Genomic DNA, 16,154 nt, shown 5'->3' with positions numbered 1-16,154 from the left:
TAGGATTCCCTATTTTTAATGTTCATACAGGGATTTCTTTAACTGAAATACCGAATAGTTTCTTTGGTGTGAAAAACTATAATAGTACACAGGATCCTAATGAGATAATTAATAATGTGAAATAGGAAGTAAAGGGCTAAAGGTGTAGGGAAAGTGGGAAGGGTGGGGGAAAGGTAATAAGGGAGAGGAAAAAAATATGAGAAACTGAAAATATGGAAACAAAGTGTTTGTAAATGGGGAGGGGAGGAGGGGGTGAAGGGAGGGCAGGGGCAAGGGGAAAAAAATGAGAATCAAGACCTATTATGTAAAGGTACAGAATCCCAATGATGAATGTAACTGTATTGTATACCTAGATTGTACCAATAAACTCAATTAAAAAAAAAGATATAAATTATTACAATACACCCTGTAGATTGTAGGATTTAAATGTTCACAGGGAAAGCACAAAGGAGAGGGTAATTTATAAGCAATACATTCCTTTTCTCTTCCTCTACAATTATTTAGTAATTATAACAACTGTTACACTTCACAAACTTATTTGATTCAAACCTCACAGCAAATCATTTACCCTCACATTACACACGACTGTTACACTTCACAAACTTATTTGATTCAAACCTCACAGCAAATCATTTACCCTCACATTACACACGAGCTTGAGGAATTGAAACACTTGCTCTGGGTTGCATAATAGTAAATGCCAAAACAGAGTCAAGCCCAGACCCACTGACCCCACAAATGACCTCTACCCAGCACAGCATTGCCTAGGCTGGCAGCAGTAACACAGAACAAGACATGATACAGTCCACAAAAAAGCTTGTTCTCCACTGGGAAAGAGAAGCCACATCTCTGAGAACCCACACAAGAAAAATAGGGCAGGACAGCAGGAGCATGAGAGGATAATGAAGAGGAAAAGGAATAAATCTTGCAGGGGCTTTCACACTAAAATTTGAAAATCTCTTCATTGAGCTTTTGTAGAATAATATTCGAAGAGACAATTTCCTGAGTGGTTTTCTAACCTACCTTCCACAAACCAAAAAATAAGATAAAAACTCTTCTAAAAATATGCAATAATAAGAAAAGAGTATGACCAATAGGTACATGGGTAAATAAATATATGTGCTAAAACAAATGTCTTAAGTATTTAATAATTGTGGGGGCTGGGTGTCAAGTATGTGACTGTTTACTATAAAATTCTTTCAACCTATCTATTTGAAATTTTTCACACATACACAAAAGTTGGAAGAAAAAAAATGGGCAATAGTTGCAAGTGGGGTCCAGGGATTTAGCTCAGTGGTTTGGCCTGCCTCGCAAGCACAAGGACCCGAGTTTGATCCCCGGTACCAAAAAAAAAAAGAGAAAAAAGGTAGGCCGGCCCCATCCACCGCAGGAAGGAGAACCATGCCTGCTCCCGACCCAGCAGCCATCGCTCAAGCGCCGGGAAGGTAGCCGCGCGGGCGCCCCTGAACCCCCATAAGCCCTCCCCCCACACTCTCAGAACTCCTGACTGTGCAAGTCTTTGGACCCACTCTGCAAAGACAGAGGTGGTCATCAAGGATATTTTTCTGAGTTCCCAACTTTGAACATCTTTAAAGAAAGGGCGTGGGAAACCTGTAATAGAACGTTGTGGAGTTCAACCATTCAGAAGGATGGGGAACTCAATCTGGGCCTTGCAGCCTGAGGTCAGTCAGCGTCATGGGGTTCAGCAATCAGCTAACTGAGATCAGGGGTCTTGCATCCTCGCTCTGTCTGAGCCATTAAATGGTAAATATACTATATTGAAAAGTTTGTTCACTGCAGACACGTTCTGGACTGCTTCTTGATTTCAATTTAATTCAAATGATTTAAGGGTGATAGACTAGTGACTACCACAGGTGGTCAGTTTCCAAGTTGTGCTTGATCATATTGTGTTGCTGGTTGGGATAAAGGATTGTGGTTGATTTGATGAGCTGTTTTCTCTGATGTTATGAAGATGAGAATGTCTGTGGGTCGTTAGAGACACAGAAGCTAGGGTGCAACTATAGCAGGAAGATTTGGGTGATAATCCAGAGAATAGTTGCAAGTGGAAGGAGAAGTAGGTGAATAGAATCTCCTAGTGCTGTCAAATATGGCCAACACTTGCCTCAAAGCTATTAAACCCTTAAAATATGGGTAGTCTGAGTTGGGATGCTCTGTAAGTATAGTATTCCCTCCATATTTCAAATACATGGTACACAAAAGAATGTACAATGTCAGTCATAACATAGTGTGATGGTGTTTTTAATATATTGGATTAAGCAAAATATATTGCTGAAATTCATTTCAATTTCCTTTTACTTTTTTAAACATGACTACTAGAAATTTTTTAAATCACATGTACAGATTGCATTATATTTCTACTAGATAATGCCTCATCTTGCACCTGGTGCTCTGGACCAAGCCCTGTGCTGAGGAAAACAAATCCAAATCCAAAATAGTCACTGACCTCAGAGGGCTGGAAGTCGAGTCCTAGAGACAAATGAGACAGACTTGAAAACATCAGATGATTTCAGCATCTCAATCTTATTGAACTTATTGTTGGTGTCTACCTAGTGCCTTTGGACCAGGTATGAGGCATAACCATTGTAGACAACACTTGGAGATATGTAGGGGCATTTGGAATTGTCAGGATAACCGACTCAGCCATTAGTGCGCAGGAGCCAAGGTTGTTAAATACCTTGCTGTGAGAGCTCTAGCTGCTCCCCCACCCTCCAGCATCCCCCGGCCTTCATCAGAGCAGACCAGTGAAGACTGCCCAGTGGCACAGGCACCTCTGCAGCATTACTCACCCACCCACCCCCATGCTCTCAGGATTCCTGGTTGTGCAGGTACCTTGATCCACACTAAAGAGGCACAGTTGGTCAAAAAGGCTATTTTACTGAACTCCAGAAGATAGAACGGAAGTGAACAACTGCAATAAAGGCACATCAGACCTCTGTAGTTAATAAGTTGAAGGCATCACCACCTTCCATCAGAACTTGGACTATCTTCAGGGGAAGAGTGCCTGGAACCTGCCATAGAACCTTGTAGAGTTAAGCCCTGCAGGAGGTCAGGGAGCTCAACTTGGGCCATGCAGCCAAAATTTAGCCTGAATCTCAGGGGTCTGATGTTGGCTAGCTGAGAATAATTGGCTTAGTTCTGCACACTGTTGCCCACATTATCTATTGTGATAGCAGAGATATACCCTGAAAGAGACCCTTCAAATTTTTTTACTCTTATTAATTTTTAATTATTTTTTAAATTTTATTTTTTCCCATTCTCCAAATTCTTCTTTTTCTTTCTTCTTTTTCCTATTTAGTCTTCTGCCCCCACCACAGTATTCTTCATCTCCCTTTTTGTTCCTGTTTCTTTCCTAATTCAGATTTCTTCTTTCTTTTTCTTTTCTTCTCTCTTTTTCTTCACTTGATTGTCATTAGTTTCCTAGGAAAGTAAGTACAATTTATAGCTTCCCTATTACTGTTAAGTTGTTCTATTCTTGTCTTTATTCTTGCACTCTGTCTTTCCTACTTGTCTTCAACAGTTTCCTAGAGTTTGTGAGATCATACTGAGTCCTCTGGCATCACTTGAAACCTTCTCCAATTCTTTTACCTATCTATTCCTCTCCCCCCAGCTCCTTCTAAGTCCCCATCCTGAAGGGTAAAGTTGAGATATTGAAGAGTCTATTCACTATAAAAGTATTTTGGACTGGTCCTTGATTTTGATTTAATTCACATGGCTAAAGGAGATATATTAATAACTACCACAAATTTTGTTTGATGCTACTGTGTTTCTGATTGTATCAATTGAGCTAAAGGGTTATGATTGATTTAATCAGCTGTCCTTCCTGATATTATGAAAATGAGAGTGCCTCTGAGTCATTAGAGACTCAAAACCTAAAGAGCAGCTATATCAGGAAGATCAAAGTACTAACCCAGGAATTAAACCAAAGCCAGCCTCACAACAAAAAATAAAAATGAGAAAACACTTAAGCAAGACACAAAGACAGACTTCCAGTTCACCAACAGCAAATTCTAGGGGAAATGAGGTGGAAAAGTCTGAAATCAACCACCATGACACCCTGAACTCATAGTACAGGAAGCAACAAAACAGATAAATCTGGCTCCAGAAAAATTCAAAACAGAAATTATTTCCCAGATAACTACAGAGATTGTGAGCACAATGAAAGATGTGATTAGAGACTCTAGAAAAGAAACAGATAAAAAATTAGATGAGCTCAGGACCATGATAGAAGCCATGAAGACCCAGCATAGGAATGAAATGGAAACCATGAATACCCAAAATAGGAAAGAAATGGAATCCATGAAACAGATTCAAACAGATATCCAGGAGATTAAAAACTTTATAGAAAGCATTCACAGCAGAATGAATGAATGTGAAGATAGAATTTCAGATATAGAAGAAAGGATTGTGGTCAGTGACCATGAAAAGAGGGATCTCTTAAAAACAGTAAGGGATGAGCCAGGGATTTAGCTCAGTGGTTCCTGCCTCACAAGCACAAGGGCCCAAGTTCAATACCCAATACCAAAAATAACACAAAAAACAAACAAACAAACAGTAAGGATCATGAGAAATTGATCCAACAACTCCTAGATGATGCAAAGAAAAATAATGTAATACTGATAGGAATCTATGAAGGAGCAAGAGAAAGTAAAAATGACATAAAAAACTATTCACAGAATTAATGACAGAAAACTCCCCAAACAGAGGGGAAGAATTTGACATACAGATAAGTGAGGCATATAGGACTCCAACTAGCCATTATATAAAAAAAATCTACACCTAGACTTATAGTAATCAATATCCTGGAAACCCAACAGAAGAACAAAATACTGCAAGCAGTTAGAGAAAAGAAACAAATCACATGCAAAGGAAAACCCATCAGAATCACAGCAGACTTTTCAACACAAACCTGCAGGTCAAGGAGAGCCTGGAGTGAGGTATTTCAAGTCCTAAGAGGAAACAACCTCCAACCTAAACTGATGTATCCTGCATAACTCTCTTTTAAAATGGATGGGGAGGGCCGGGGATTTAGCTTCGCAAGTGTAAAGTCCCAAGTTCAATCCCTGGTACCAAAAGAAAAAAAAAAAACTGGATGGAGAAATTGGATAGTTCCATCACAAAGAACACCTGTGAAACTTCATGAATACCAAACCAGCACTACAAACTACTCTAAGCAATATCATAGAAAAAGACAATGAAGGTCACAACACCATGAGGCCCAGCAGAGCAAATCAATTTAGGCAAGGCAAGAAACAAAAGGGAGAGGAGGAAAAAATTAAAAAGAGCCAACAACAGGACAATAACATGACAATGATAAGTCAATACATATCAGTTATAACCATCAATGTTAATGGCCTCAATTCACCAATCAAAAGAAACAGACTGGCAGAACGGATTAAGAAGCAAAATCCAACAATATGTTGTATGCAAGAAACACACCTAGTTCAAAAAGAAACTGAGAGACTGAAAGTAAAAGGATGGAAAACAGTTCTCCATGTGAAAGGAGCCCAGAAAAAAAGCAGGGGTAGCTATCTTATTCACAGACAAAGCAAATTTCAAACTAAAACTAATTAAGAGAGAGACAAAGAAGGCCACCACATCCTTGTTAAAGGAACAATCCAAGAGGAAGAGATGACAATCATAAATATATATGCACCAAATATTAATGCCCCAACAATATAAAACAAAGATGAAGAGACATGAAAAACCAAATAAACACTAATACAATTGTAGTGAGGGACCTAAATACCCCACTATCACAGACAGATCATCTAGACATAAAAATCAATAATGAAATACTAGAATTGAATCAAGATTTTAAACAAATGGACTTAATAGACCTCTACAAAGTGTACCACCCCACAAAATCAGAATATATTCTTTTCACCTGCACATGGGTCATTCTCCAAAATAGACCACATACTAACTCATAGAACATGGTCAAGTAAATGCAAAGGGATTGAAGTTATCCCCTGTATATTATCAGACCATAGTGCAATTAAGCTGGAGGTAAATAGCATAAGAAATTGTAAGAACATGGAAATTGAACAACACTCTCCTAAACAATCAATGGATCACAGAGGAAATTAAAGAAGACATTAGTCCGTTTTTACAAATAAATGATAATGTGTATACAACATACAGGGATCTATGGGGCACAATGAAAGCAGTTCTACATGGGAAATTCATAGCAGTGAGTGACCACACTAGGAAAACAGAGCAAGCTCAAATAAACAACCTAATGATGAATCTTAAGTTCCTAAAAAAAAGAGCAAGAGAAACCTAAAGCTTGTACAAGGGAGGAAATTATAAAGATTAGAGCAGAAATCAATGCAATGGAGACTAACAGAATGATATGAAAGATCAATGAATCAGAGTTGGTTTTTTTGAAAGAATAAATAAAAATCAATAAACCCTTAGCCAACCTTGTAAAAAAAGGAAAGAAAAGGCTCATATCCATGCAATTAGGAACAAAAAAGATGAAGTCACAACAGATCCAGCAGAAATCCAGAGGATCATCAATACCTACTTAGAGAACCTGTACTCTGATAAAATGGAAAACACAGAAGAAATGGACAGATTTCTAGATACTTACGAATTAACAAAGTTGAATGAAGAAGACTAAAACATTCTGAACACCCCAATTACAAACAGTGAAATTGAAAATGTAATTAAAAGTTTAGCAACAAAGAAAAGCCCAGGTCCTGATGGATTCACTGCTGAATTTTACAAGACATTTAGAAAAGGACTGCTGCCACTTCTCAATGAAATTGAAATGGAAGCAGTACTTCCAAATTCATTCCTGGAAGCAAGTGTTACTTTGATTCCCAAACCAGGGAAAGACCCAATCAAAAAAGAGAACCATAGGCCAATCTCCCTAATGAACACTGATGCGAAAATCCTCAATAAGATACTGACAAACAGAATATAGAAGATCATCAAGAAGATCATACACCCTGACCAACTTGGATTTATCCCAGGAATGCAAGGATGGTTCAATATATGTAAATCAATTAATGTAACAAAGTCAAGGACAAAAGCTACATGATCATCTCAATAGGCGCAGAAAAAGCATTTGACAAAATTCAACACCCATTCATGATAAAAAAGAAAATCCCTGAAGAAAATTGTAATAGATGATCTTTATCTCAACTTGATAAAGGCTATCTATGAAAAACCAACAGCCACATCATCTTAAATGGCCCAAAACTGAAAACCTTCACACTAAAATCAGGAACAAGACAAGGATGCCCACTGTCACCACTCCTGTTCAATATAGTCCTGGAAACATTAGCCATAGCAATTATACAAGAGAAAGAAATTAAAGCAATAAAGATAGGGAAGGAAGAAGTTAAACTGTCATTATTTGCTTATGATGTGATACTCCACATTGAAGACCCAAAAAATTCTGCCAAAGGACTTCTAGACTTAATTGACACTTTCAGCAGAGTACTGGATACAAGGTCAACAATCAAAAATAAATAGCCTTCTTGTATACAAATAACAGCATCCAAAAAAATGAAGTATCTAGGAATCAATCTAACAAAGGAGGCAAAAGACCTCTACACTGAAAACTACAATACTCTGAAAAAAGAGATCAAAGAGGATATAAGGAAATGGAAAGATATCCACTGCTCCTGGGTAGAAAGAATCAACATAGTGAATATGGCCATATTGCCAAAACTACTATACAGATTTAATGCAATTCTGATTGAAATTTCACAGAACTAGAAAAAATAATCCAAAAATTCATTTGGAACAAAAGTATACCTAGAATAGCAAAAGCAATTCTAGGCAACAGAGACATGACAGAGGTATCACAATCCCCAACTTGAAACTATACTACAAAGCCACTGTGATAAAAACAGCATGGTACTGGCAAGGAAAAAGATCTGAGGATTTGGTGGAATAGATTGGAAGATACAGAAACAACTCCAGACATACACAGCTACCTCATGTTTGACAAAGGAGCCAACCATCCTCAGTGAAGGAAAGATAGTCTCTTAAATAAACTGTGTTGGAAAAATTGGATTTCAACCTGCCAAAGATTAAAACTAGACCCTTATCTTTCACCATGCACTATACTAAAATCCAAGTGGATTAAAGATCAAAATATTAAAACAGAAACACTAAATTTGCTGGAAGATAGGTTAGGCAGAACTCTTGAAGATGTTGGCATAGGAGAAGACTTTATGAAGAAATCCTCAGTAGCACAGGAACTAGCACTAAGAATCAACAACTGGGATCTCATCTTATTAAAAAGCTTCTGCACTGCAAAAGAAACCATCAATAGAGCTAAGACACAAGCTACAATGTGGGGAAAAAAATTTTAGCGCCTGTTCCTCAGACAAAGGACTCTTATCTAGAATATACAAAGAACTCAAAACAATCAGCCACTCCAAATATAAAGACCCAATTCAAAAGTGGGCATCTGAAATGAACAGACATTTCTCAGACAAACAAGTAAAAGCAGAAAATAAATATATGAAAAATGTTCCACATCACTGGTCATTCGAGAGATGCAGATGAAAACAACACTGAGATTCCACCTCACCCCAGGAAGAATGGCTGCTATAAATCAACCAGTAACAAATGTTGGTAGGGTTGTGGGGAGAAAGGAACCCTTCTCCAATGTTGGTGGGAGTGCAGACTGGTGCAACCACTGTAGAAATCAATATGGAGACACCTCAAAGAACTAGGATTAGAGGTCCTATTTGACCCAGCTATCCCTCTGCTGGGTATCTTTCCAAAAGAATTCAAAGGGCCAGGGATTTAGCTCAGTGGTTTTGCTGCCTTCCTCACAAGCACAAGGACCCAAGTTCAATCCCTGGTTCCAAAATAATAATAATAATAATAATAATAATAATAATAATAATAATTAATAATAATATGAAGTGTAAAAGAATTAAAAGAATCATACCATAGTGATCTACTCTCACCCATATTTAATGGCAGCACAGTTTGTAATAGCTAAAACTTTGGAGCAGCCCAATTGCCCATCAATTGGAGACTGAATTAAGAAGATGTGGATTTTCTATAAAATGGAGTGCTACTCAGCCATAAAGAGTAAGAAACTAGAGTCACTCATAGGAAAATCTATGCATATTGAGGCTATACTCTTAAGTGAAATAAATAGGACATACATGTGTAAATACCGAATAGTTTATCTGATGTGAAAAACAAAGTGTAAATAAGGTCCAAATTGTATAATAGACAATGTGAAATAGGAAAAAGGGGGCTAAAGGTGTAGGGAAAGTGGGAAAGGTAGGGGAAAGGAAATAAGGGAAAAAAATAAGAGAAAATGAAAAAATGGAAACAAAGTCTTTGTAAATAGGGGAGGATGGAGGGGGTGAAGTGAAGTATGGGGAAAAAATGAGAACCAAGATCTGTCATATAAAGGTATAAGATTCCAATGATGAATGCAACTGTACTGTATATCTAAAAAGTACCAGTTAACTCAGTGAAAAAAAATGTCCTGCCATGAGTAAGACAGACCTATGGGGAGAGGAATGGTCATGTTCAAAATCCAGTAGTGCACCTGCTGAGAAATCTAAAAGCAGAGGACAGCTAACACACCCATTTCTGTCCACTGGCTGAGGACTCTGAAGCCTGTTCTCTACCCCACACTACCACAGCACAACACCATTATTTACAGAGGTAAGAACAAGGAACTCCTGGGATATTGAGTCACACGATCTAATTGCATGTTCCTTAAGGATATGAAAAACATCCCAGCAGAAAACCTGTCTGACTATGAAGAATGCCAATAACAGTGTTTAGCATCAGGCCCTGAATTTTGACAGTAACAGAGCATTTCTGAGGCAGTGCTCAGTGGAAATGCGTCATCACTCTGATCCATCAGAGGCTGGAGCTATGCGAGTGAGGAGAGTGGGTGAAGGCCTATGTAACTTGGGTTGATGGCTTTGGAATTCTCAAAACTCAGCAGATCCCAGGACCAGGTAAGGGTGTGGGGACTCAGGGGAGCAGAAGCCCACTGCCAGCTTTTGAAAGGGTCAGAAATTCCTTCCCAAAAGGTACAGAGGCCCAGGCAAGGAATGATGTGTGCCCATATCACAGCAGAGGCCGGGAGAGAAATGGGTGGACAAATTTAAAATACCCTTTTGTGATGAAAATCAGGGGACTCTCTGAGTCACCTGATATGAGAATTGAGGAGAAGGAAGAGCCAAGGGCAATTCTGATGTATCTGAGGGTAAAACAAACAGGAATAACTATTTGAGAAACCTGTGAGTGAAGGGGAGGAGGGAGATGAAGGAGGAAATTATGGCAAAGGTTTCATTTTAAAGGTGTGGGAAGATCAAGCTCTACATCCTCAAGAGAGAGGGACATAACATTTCTTCAAAGAAACCAAATTATCAATAAGCATAAAATAGCTGTTCAATGCAATTATTCATTAAGATATAAATCAAAACCATGATGCATTACTACTTCACACCATTAGCATAGCTAAAATTTAAAAGTCAGATAATAGCAAGTACTGACAAGAGCAGAGAACCCTCATGCTCTCCTGGAAATGTAAAAGTCTGTCAGTTCCTCTAAAGGTTAAACAAAGAGTTTACCATATGATCCAGCAATTCCACTCCTAGGTACCAGCCCAAGGAAAACAAAAACATGTCCACACAACAACTTCAGCACAAATGTTCATAGCAACAGAAGAGTGGAAACTCAAACAGCCATCAACTGATGAATGAATAAATAATATAAAGTATATCCATATAATGGAATATTATTTGGCCATAAAAAGGAATGTAATACTGATGCATGGTACAACATGATGAACCTTAAAAACGTTATTCTAAGTAAAAAGAAATTCTGTTACAAAAGATGATATATTACATAATCCTATTTATATGAAATGTGAATAGACCAATCTATAAAGACAAAAAGTAAAGTGCTGGTTGCTTAGGGATTGGAGGAGGCACCAGAAGATAGTAAAAGGCTACCAGATTTCTTTTCGAGGAAGTAAAACATTCTAAAGTTGATTGTGTTGATGGCTGCACAACTCTGTGAGTAGACTAAAAACAACTGAATTATATGCCCTAAGTGTTTGAATTGCTATGTGAACTATATCTCAATAAAGTTGTGCCAAAAAATGAAAAACAAAATATAACAAACTTGAAAGCCTAAATGAAATGGAAAAGTTCCCCAAAATATGTAATCCACCTAAACTGAGTACCAATACATTAGAAAACTTAATAACACTGAAAAAACTAAATCATTATTTAAAATCATCCCACGAAATAAACTCTCACTTGCACAGACATTACTATTGCACAAATTATATAGCAAAATATAAGCTAGCATAACATTGAAATTAAAATCTGACAAGAGCCTATGTGAAAGGAAAATTATGGGGCACATCATTTATGAATATAGATACAAAAAAATCCTAAAAACATATTAGCAAATTAAACTCAGAAGCATACAGAAAATGTAATTAAGTCATGGAAAAGCTGAGTTTCTTCCAGTAATGTTAGGGCAATTTACCACTAGAAGATCAGTTAATATAATTCCTCATATTAGCATAATAAAGAAAAAACATATTGTCATCTTAACAGATTTATAAAAACTATAGATAAAATTCAACATTCACTCATAATTTTAAAAACTGAGAGAAAAACAAAGAATAGTAATATGTTGTCTCCATTTGAGTGAAAAATAAAGAGAAATGTACGGGCGTGTGTGTGTGTGAGAGGCTGTGTGTTTGTTTATGTATGTGTCTGAGTTTATATCTGCATAGAATATCAAATAACTGTTATCATTAGTGTGTCCAAGAAAAGGAACTAGACATGAGATGACATAAATGGGAGGGAGATTTTTTGTCTGCATATCCTTTTCTACCTTTTTAATACTATTCCACAGAAATTAACTGCTTATTAAAAATAAATTTTAATTTACTTGGGCATGATGTCACATGCCTATAACCCCAGCACTCTAGGAGGCTGAGGCAGGAGGACATCAAGGTCAAGGCCAGCCTTAGCATCCTTGTGACTTAGCAAGACTGTCTCGAAATCTTAAAAATATTTTTAAATTTAATAATTAAATTATATTTGTACAAATTCTTAGCGAATTAGGAACAGAAAGAACCTTATTGGATCTGATAAAGACTAAAACCAAATATCATTCTTGATATTTGAAAGCTTTCTGTAACTTTAAGATCAAGGGCAAGACATGGATGCTACTCTTTGCCACTTCTTTTCAACATTATTCTCAAAGACCCTAGACAGTTCAAGAAGCATGATAAATTATATAAAATGAAAAAGGATGTCTTTTAAGAAAGAAACGGAAGTCATCATTATTTGCAAATGGTATGATTATTTATGAGGAACAAAACAAAACCAAAAAATCAAAATGAGCCACAAATAAAATATTACAACTAACAAAACACTGTAGCAATACTCCTTGTCTTAAAATCAATAAACAAAAATGAATTATATTCCAATATAAGAACAATAGATGACAAAAATGCAATTTCTAAAAATGATCCAAACTACAGTAACATTAAAGTGAATAAAATAGCTAGGATTCACTCCAAAAATAACAGATGTGTACAACCTTCATTGAGAAAATTATTGAAATACATATAAAGCAAATGAAAATAAATGGACCAATATAACATGTTCAAAAACTGGAAGACTTAATATCCGACATAAAGATATCAGATATATATCTTAATATAAAGATATCAGATAGCTTCAAACTAATCTATAAATTTAAGGTAATTTCAATCAAAATTCTAAAAAATCTTTTGTTTGGAACTTGTCAAGCTGATTCTAAAATGTATATGAAATCACCAAGGCATTCATGAAAGAGAATAAAAAAAGCAAAGGTTCTTATTGTTCCAGATGTCAAGAATTGCTCTAAAGCTGTCCTAATCAGGACAGTGCAATGCTGCCGTAGTGACCGAGAAATAGACCGCTCTAAAGAACTCAAAAAAGACCCCTACTCAAGCAAATGTGATGCATCACAGAGCTGATATTGCAAACTGGTGGGGAAGAGATGGGATGGAAAACATTTGACAAACTTACCAGTTATGCATACGGAAAACGATACTGTCTTTTTGAAGTAATGACTTCTGATTTGAGTCCTGAAGAGTCAGCCATATAAATATCTGGAGTCAGGGTCAGGGTGGAGGAGTTTCCCAAGTAGAAGAAAGAGAACGCTCAGCTAACAATGACCTTGGCTATTCTAGGTCTCTTCTGATTCCATGTATAATAGATACTGTAAAATAGGACAAAGATGTTCAAATGAGAAGGGGCACAAGGGAGAGAGAGGGAAAGAAAAGAAAATCAATGAGAAAAGAAAGATAAAATGGAAACAAAACTTTTGTAAATAAGAAAGGGAAGAGGGGTAGGAGGGAAAGGGGAAAAATAAGAATCAAGATATGTCATATACAGGTACAAATTCCACATGATGAATGTGATCATTATGTACGTCTAATCAGTAACAGTAAACTTAATTAATGATAAAATAAAAAAAGAGTGACCTTGGCTTGTTTGTGGACAGAAAGGAAAGATTGCAGTGTCAGAAAAGAGCAGAGAGATACTAAAGAAAAGAAAGAGTGAGGGGCACGATCACCACCAATTAAGTGGCCTGAGATGAACGACACTGCATGGGACTAAGTCATAATAATAATTAAAAAAGGAAAGCAGGCAGAGTTAGCCCATGATTTTCTAATGGAGTCAGTAAGACCTGTTAACCTAGTAACCAGATTGAGACGGGAAAAGAGATCAGTACAACTACTAGGATTGTAGCAGAAAAATACAGAGATATGGTGAGATGATGAATGGGGGAGAACCAGTAGTTTACTTTCAGACAGATTACATTCCAATCCGAACAGATATCCAAGTAGATATATGATGAAAAGTCTGAAATTGATTCTTCAATTCTTGATCTTTTGTAAGAAATGTGTTCTCTCTCTCCCTCTCTCTCTCTCTCTCTCTCTCTCTCTCTCTGTCTCTTCCCACCCCCGCCCCCAGAGTCCTTTAGGAAGTTTTGATTTGTGTTTGCTTGATTGTTTTGTTTCCCTTTAACCTGCCTGATGGGCTTTTTCAGTCTGAAGAGTAATACATTCCTTTAATCCTGATCTCCTCCTGCACAGAGAATCAATTTTCCCCCCTCAACTCTTATTCTTCCCACTCCATCCAACTGGAATTCCTATTATGTGGATTGGAAATGATTGGTCTTTCATATCCTTTCATATTTCTTTCCACACATTTGCTTTTTGGCCTGCCTTTGGAAGTTTGTCTCAGTTTGCCCTCTGTCCTAATAAATAATCTGCTCTTCACAATGTATCCACTCATATCAGCCAATCCACTGAGGTTTTTAAATGTTTCTTGCCTGTTTATTTTTTTAATTGATTTTTATTTTATTAACTTGCTCCATTGATGAAAAAATCCATTCTTGCGCCTCTGATGGTATCAGTCACACATCTTTCAAAAGCCTCTCTTTATTGTTTCCCTTTAACATCAGTTCCTCTTTATTGGGTTTGGTTTTTTTCCTCTCTTCAGGTGGTTTCCCTTAAATGTGTGCTTACTCTTACGGGAAGGTCCAGCTTCCTACTTAAGACTGCCTTTTGGTCTGTGTGTGGCTGTGGTTTCCTTGTACTACCTCCAGGAAGTACAGTGGTGAGCTGGGGGAGCTACTGAGCTATCATCTGCGCTCCCCATTCCTCCAAGGTTCTTCTGAGCCTCAGGAAGCACTGACAGTGACTCTGTTTCAGGGCAAATATCTCTGGCGCCCCTGCTTTTTCTGCCTGCTTGCTGGGAACTACAGCCCCTACCTGATCAGTCCGCCTGGTGGTTGCCTCAGGTCCTTTTTTGTCTTTGTAAAGGCTGCCCTGAGCTAAGAATGCCTCCAGAACCACTCCCTGATGGCAGCAATCTGCTCCTTCCCTTGGCGGTGGTTTCTCCCAACAATCCAGTCTCATCTGCTTACCATTTTTCATGAATTCCTCAACATTTTTGGTTAGCTGATGGTACATTCCCTTGTTTATTAGTGATGTTAGGAATATATTTTTATTTAAACATGTACAAGTTCTATCTTGGGAAGATCTCCAAACAACTATAAACCTCCAAAGTGAGCCAATGCCAAAGACTTAAGACAGGGACCCAAGGACTTATTTTCTGGACCAAAACTAGGACATAGTTTTTGATTTGTAAGTTTACTGATAGGAAAAACTGTCCAGAGTCATAAAATTAAAGCTATGTCTGAGGGCTTACCCTCCCTGAAAATGACATAAAGATCATAATAAATCTTAGAGAAGAGGGCCTATTCGTGTGTGTGGACTGCCAGATTCTGAAAAAGAATAGCATTTTTTAATAGATCACAGATATGGTCTCTTCCCGCAGGGCCTTCAAGCAATAAAAAATTTATGGATCTGAAGTAGACAGCCACAAAACTGGGGGACCCAGGTTTTTTTGTCTACCAGATTCTTGACCCTGCAGATTCTTGATCTGCCTGGGCCTGAGCTCTGGAGTTCAGGATTTCACAGCTGTTCCAAACCCCATCCCAGAAAGTCATGCAGAACTGACCTATGGTCACCAGATGGAGCCCAGGAGCTGCTCAGGTCATCTAAAATCAATCCTGCAACCACAAACAATAAAACACAAGAAAGAGTTTACTACAAAAATGGAAGGAAAATTCAACTTTAGGGGGAAAATACGAATATATGCTGATATGAATAACTTTATTACAATACTACCAAGAGAAGTCACAGTACATTCAAGAATACAGTAAAAGGGGCCCAGAATTTAGCTCAGTGGCACTGCACCTGCCTCCGAAGCACAAGGTATCCTGAGTTCAATCCCCGGTACCGGAAAAAAAAAAAAGAACACAGTAAAAGACCTGGATTAATGGAGAGTTAAACCGTGTTCTTGGTTGAGAAAATTTGACTGTGTGAAGATGTCAGTTCTAGCCCGGCATGGTGTGCACACCTGTATTCCCAGCACATAGGAGGCTGAGACAGGGCTTAGCTGTGAGTTCAAGGACAGCCTGAACTACATAGCAAGATCCTGTCATTTTTAAAAAGTCAATTGGGGCCGGGGATTTAGCTCAGCGGTTCAGTGGCCTGCCTTGCAAGCGCAAGGACCCGAGTACAATCCCTGGTACCAAAAAAA

The 16,154-nt window shown here is 37.7% G+C and overlaps 1 protein-coding gene across 17 annotated transcripts in view; it reads right to left on the bottom strand.

Annotated features, from left to right (window-relative positions):
- Positions 1-16,154, bottom strand: part of Tmem8b (transmembrane protein 8B) — a 78,929-nt gene that overhangs the window by 5,206 nt on the left and 57,569 nt on the right. For 16 of the 17 annotated variants that reach the window (XR_004515432.1, XR_004515440.1, XR_004515428.1 and 13 more), the window contains 2 exons: positions 15,570-15,621; positions 13,065-13,257 (listed from right to left, as the gene is read on the bottom strand). The gene's annotated coding sequence lies outside the window, so the exon portion shown is untranslated. Of the gene's footprint in view, positions 1-3,410; positions 3,439-13,064; positions 13,258-15,569; positions 15,622-16,154 lie in introns of those variants that run through there. The other variant, XR_004515429.1, reaches the window with a different exon arrangement.

The sequence above is a fragment of the Fukomys damarensis genome, unplaced genomic scaffold (assembly GCF_012274545.1).
Source record: "Fukomys damarensis isolate Sample0158 unplaced genomic scaffold, DMR_v1.0_HiC HiC_scaffold_36, whole genome shotgun sequence".
Classification (NCBI taxonomy): Eukaryota; Metazoa; Chordata; class Mammalia; order Rodentia; family Bathyergidae; genus Fukomys; species Fukomys damarensis.
Note: the sequence above shows the minus strand (reverse complement) of the source record. Positions and strands in the feature narration are given on the sequence as shown.